We start from the raw sequence: 6,140 nt of genomic DNA on the forward strand, positions 1-6,140 counted from the left end.
CCCAGCCCCGTAGAGAGCAACGGCTTGGCATTTTGCTGCATAGATTTTTAAAAGTTCAACTTGTGGTCTCTTTCCAAGTCGCTGTGAGAAAGTCATCAGTGCTGTGATTGCTCTTTTAAACAGATGTCTCCTGGCCTCCACGGCGGCCCTCCAGTTTAGTCTTTCATCAATCATGATGCCCAGATAAGGGTACTGGGGGGTCCTCTCAAGTTTTTGGTCATTTAAGTTGATGTTCCTTGTGGGTTTTCGGCCTCCGCCCGCAACCATGACGAACGTTTTTTTTACATTTATCTGCAAATCTAAAGCGCTCATGAAATCAGCGTACTTGGATAGGGATTTCTGGAGCTCTATAGGAGTGCGTGCTAGGATGACTGCATCATCCGCGTAAAGCAATGCGGGGATCAGGCGATGTTTCAATCTGGGGAGGTCCTGCCCCCCTTTCAGCATCATTTCCTCCAATCCGTTGGTGTACAGGGAGAAGAGGAAGGGGGCTAGGACACATCCCTGCCTTACTCCTCGTTCTACTCTGAATGGCACAGTAAGTTCTCCTTTAGTTCCATAGCAGGGCCGGCTCTAGGCTCATGGTGGCCCTGGGCAGGGAGCGTAGGTAGGGGGCCCGGAAGAGGGGGTCCGGCGGGGCGAAGCGCGCAGGCCAGTAAAGAGGGGAGGGGGTCAGGGTGTTTAGAAGTGGAACAGAGCCGGGGGCCGCCAAATCCCTGCCAGGGGCCACCACGCAAATATGTATCCATTCTCAGAGGATTAATATATTAAGGATATATATTGGCGTGGTGGCCCCTGGGGTTTGATGAAATTGCCAATGACAAGGCAATGAAACATGTTGGTCCAATTACAACATCAAATGGTATCAATTTAACCCTTTTTTAAAAACAGTGCAGTTTGGCAGCACCAGAATAAAATTGATTCAGCCAGCCAAACCTCACTATTTTATATATTTTTATGTTTTGTTGGTGTTGGGTGTAGGTACTTGTCAATTCTGAACACATGTCTCTATCCTACTAGGTAGTGTATCTGTACACTCCCTTTCTGTCTCTCTGTCCTGTTTTGTGCACATCTTCTTTTGCACATTTTCATCCTCCCCGCAAGGAAAGTAACCGATGATGAGAAGTGGGTAAACCGGCCATTCACAGACCGGGAACCCCCTCGGGTGTCACGTCCGTGAGGTGCTTTCCTTGCTTTCACACATATTTCCTTTATGTGTTGTACCGTGTGCACAGTGTTGTTGGTATGTTTGAATGCATGTCAGGACCTGTAACGCAGCACTGACCTGATTTGGCCACTTGGTGTGTGAACGGGAGGTATGACCCCGTAAGTTACTGAGTCTGAGATTCACTACATGCAGGCTAATAGGGCTTCTTGTTGCAGATTTGTTGAGTGGGGGACTGCCCTAGATAGCCTTTTTTCCCCTCGTATCCCTTTCTGATTGAATGCACAGCTTGCACATGCCTAAAGCCGGCCCTGTCCATAGCGCACTCTCGCAGAAGCTTCAGAGTATAACTCTCTTAGGAAATCCAAAAGGGTGCCCTTCCTGTACAAAACCTATGCCCGACTCAGGCATGCGCCTTAGCGCTAAGGTGTGTGTGTTCTGAACGGCAGCTGAAATCAGCACAGGCGCTAGGGAGAGGGGAGCAGAGAGCTATAAAGCCTCCTTGTCATGCAACACAGTGCAGCCTCTTTGGGGGCTGCCCTGCTTTGCGTGACTTTTTTTAACATCTGGCCCTACATGTATGAAGTAGGGGCAACGCTCTGAATCATAAACTGCAGGTCTAACTGAATAAGTAAATTCGGTCACCAGTACAGTAACGTTAAATTACACCCCCAATCACGCAGAACGTGGCGAGAGGCCTCTGAGGCACTTCCATATCTCTCCGATATTCACCGGCTCGAGGCTGATTGGGGGACCCCACTGCAAACCAAGGCCCTGAGTTACACCCCTTATCTTCAGATTGTATCTCCAGGTCTTGGGGATGGGGTGACGGACAGGAGTATCAGGATTGGTACGGTTTGTTCTTCTCATCTTCCCAAAGATTAGCCACGATCCACTGAGCTCTCCTGTGTCTCCAATGGTAGCTGTGTTCGAGCAATCAAGTTTTTTTTTTTACGAGTTTGGGACATTTAACGCCCTACATAGCTTTCTTTGGAGGGAAATAATCCTCAATTGTTTTGCAGGACCATCTCCTTCTGAAAAAACCTTGGGGCAGATTTATGATGACTGGCGCATCCCCAGGGATGAGCCAGTCAACCTGCGCCGCTGCTCCGCCACCCATGGTGCGCCGCATTTACAATGCGGCGCACCATGGGGCAAAAACGGCACAGATGCGTGACGCATCTGTGCCGAAAAGGTGGCGCATTGCTGGAGCTGCGTCGCAAGCGCGACGCAGCTCCAGCAAGGCTCGGGGGTGCCCCATCTCCACAATGCTGCGTCAAGACCTACGCCTGCTTCAAGCAGGCGCAGGCTTTTGACGCAGCATTGTCCTGAAAGTGACTGAGTGAAATCTTATAGATTTCACTCAGCCACTTTTGCGAGGCGCACCTGCCCCGGAACGCCCACCCTGCGGCGGAACGCCTCCGCGTCACGTTGTAAATAGGGCGCATTGTTTGCGCCGCCGTTGCGTCAAATAAAGTGACGCACCGGCGGCGCAAGGCCTTCATAAATCTGCCCCCTTATGTCTACAACAATAATGATTTCTACACTTGTACTGAAGCCCGAAATTATCGTGATCATTATTGGCGAAAAGGATCACACATATGCAGATTCCTACCAGTGTCCGCCTACCCCGCTGGCCTAGTTGGCAGGTATGATTGGAGAAAATCAGCCATTGAGAAAAAGTATCTACCATAATTGCAAAGATGAAGTACCGTATATATCCGGAAGATGGCGATAGATCTCAGCACATCTCGGGTTTCCCGTTCTATTTAAAAGCCATAGTAGTACTAATCTTTGTCTACCTCATAAACAAGTTAGTGTGAAGTAGAACTAGCCAAGTAGCAATCGTTTTATATCTTAATTTAGGGATCTCACTTGTGGTTTGCATAGCCCAGTCCACCCGAGCACGAATAAGCGCACAACAGGGACAGACTTTACAGTTACAGCAGGGCAGCCTGGACTCAGTGGCGAAACTTGGGAATGGGTTTTGGTGAAAGCAAAGAAAATGCCCCCTTTGACTGCTGTTGTGGTAAAATACAACACTTATCAGGTTTTATTGGGCCCCGGTACCACTGCACCCGCTGCACCAATAGTAGCCACGCCCCTGTCTGGACAAGGGGTAACGTGTGAAGGACAGTTTACACAAGAAGGCCTTTGATGTTTATTGGTGAATATTCGAGAGGTGAAAGAAGGCGTTTTGTGTGGATTAAAAAACAATGAAATGCTGAGGGGGTATTTGGTGCCTATAGAGCTGGTCCATGGCGCATTATTTGTCTCTGCATTTTAGCCTCATCTTAAGGATTTTTGAGGCCCTGACTAATATATATTTTGAGGGCTTCTAGGAAATGGTTGTGAGTGTATCCCCCTCCTTCTTGTTTATGATTAAATAGGCACAAGGAGATCTCAGTTCATTTTTGATGAGCTGTTCTTTATTGTTCTTTTATACACTTGGGGGCAGATTTATGTCGGACTTGCGCCACGTTTACGCTGCCGTTGCGTCACGCAACAGCGCGGAAACGTGGCGCATCCCTGCGACCTATTTACAACGTGACGCATCTAGGCAGATGCGTCACGTTGTAAAGCCCTGCGCCACATCAAACCTGCGTCAGGTTTCATGTGGGCGTTCTGTCGCAGGGTGGGTGTTCCCTCGTAGGAAAGCCTCGTAAAACTGAGGCAGTGAAATCTACGAGATTTCACTGAGTCAGTTTTACGACGCTGCTGGGTCAAATCCTTACGCCTGCTTGAAGCAGGCGTAAGGAGTGACGCACCACGTTATGTATGGGTGGCCTCTGTACATTGCAGGAGTTGCGTCGCACTTGCGACGCTACTCCAGCAATGCGCCGCCCGTACACCACAAGATGCGTCACGCATCTGCCCTTCCTTGAACCATGGTGCACCGCATTGTAAATGCGGCGCATCTGTGTTGCCGCAAGGAGGGAAATGCGTGACGCATCAGTTCTGGCGCATCCCTGCTGATTTGCAGAGATGCGCCAGTACTCATAAATCTGCCCCTTGGTTTATTAGTGTTTTGTGAAGTTCAGTACAGGTATATCATCCTTGTTTTTCAAGGTATTCCTAACAGCACATAGCTAAAGCTGCATCAGCCGACACGTGTTTCGTCCATAGGGGTCAATGAGACCTGGACTTTCTTAAGGCTTTTTAAAAACATTAATACAGCATGGTCCGGTTCATACAATAATCATTAAATTCAATTACAAGCTTCAGTTTTATATTATAACTGTCGAAGTTTCTGTCGTAGTTCATGAGATGCGAGTCCTGGGTCAATCCCTCGTTATCGTGTCTTGAGGGAAATAGACTGGAGAGGTCCAATGCCTTGAGTGAACCCCCCTCAAACCTACTAATATCTATAGCTATATTGGGCAATACCATCCGGGACTGGGATCCCCGGACCTTATAAAACTGGGATTGATATATTTTGAAGGCACCTGTTCATAAAACTTTGAATTTTTATTTTATTGTTATATTTTATTGAGAGTTTTATACAGCGCAAAGAAGACCCTTTCGGGTAACAGAGAACTATACAAGAATAGCAACAAAAGGTAAGTAACAAAACGGTAAGCAATTTATAATTGTAGAATATAAGTTCCACAAGCAAATTTGTGGGAAAACAAAACAAACATCGGCACATACTGATATGGAAAGAGTCCTCCTGGCAAAAGAACAGTTTGTAGATTTGCGGGAAAGCACAGGAGAAGAACTCGGAACAGAGACGTATGTGCAAGGGTGTGGCAAAAGGAGCAACGCACAATCAGGAAAAGTGTAGTTTAGGCGGAGAGGGAGGATTGTCTTAAATGAGAGAGGAAATTGTTCACAAATAGAGTTTTTATTTCTCTCCTGAAGATGGATGTGAAAAGGATGCATCTGATCTCTGGCGGGAGAGAGTTTCATATTTTTGGGGCCATTCCTGAAAGGATGGGTTGTAGGTTTTCTTTTTGTTAAATTATTGTGGTAAGAGAAGAAGAGGCTTGTGCTTCTGGATGGTCTGTTTCCGTCCATTAGGGTCAGTTTCTGGGCGAGGTAAGAGGGAGTATTGTGATGCAGAGCTTTATGGGTCACGCATGCAATTTTGAGATGGATCCTGGCCTCATCAGGTAGCTATTTCAATGATTGGAGGTCGAGGGTGATGTGATTAGGTTTTTTTGAGCCGATAATGAGCCTGGCTGCAGCATTAAAACTGCCTTAATCAATCAATCAATCAATCTATCAATCAATTAATTAATTAATCAATCAATCAATCAGGGGTTTGTATAGCATGTCTACTCGCCCGTGAGGGTCTCAAGGCAATGGGAGGGCTGCTGATCTGTTTGGGTTTAGAAGTTCAGTCGAAGAGCCAGGTCTTGAGGTCCTCCCTGAATCGAGTCAACAACGCAGATTGCCTGAGGTGGAGGGGCAGAGTGTTCCACGTCTTGGCGACGAGGTAGGAGAAGGACCTAACTCCGGTTCTGGTCTGGTGAATCCGTGGGATGGATGTCAGGATGAGTTGGGTGGTGCAGAGTTGTCTAGTGGGTGTGTAGAATGCTAGGCAGTGGTTCAGATATTGTGGTCTTGCATTGTGGAGAGCTTTGTAGGCATGTCTGAGTAGCTTGAAGGTGATTCTCTTGTCGATTGGGAGCCAGTGGAGTTTTTAGAGTTTGTGTTATGCGGCTGCGGCAGGGGATGTTGAGGACCAGTCTGGCTGCAGCATTTTGGACGTTCTGTAGTTTCTTGAGCTGTTTCTGGGTGATGCCGGCATAGAGTGCGTTGCCATAGATCAGTCTGCTGGTGATGAGTGTGTGCCTTAAATGGTGCATGAATGATTTTCAGACAGCCCTCAAGAGTGGCACTGCCATAATCTCATTTTGGTGGAGCAAAAGCTTGAACCACTGTTTTGAGGTCTGGAAGGGGGAGGTACGAGTTACGTTTTCTTAGGAAGTGAAGTTGAAAGTTAGATCCTCTGGTGGCAGCAGTAATATTC

This window comes from Lissotriton helveticus, chromosome 1_1 (assembly GCF_964261635.1).
Source record: "Lissotriton helveticus chromosome 1_1, aLisHel1.1, whole genome shotgun sequence".
Taxonomy (NCBI): Eukaryota; Metazoa; Chordata; class Amphibia; order Caudata; family Salamandridae; genus Lissotriton; species Lissotriton helveticus.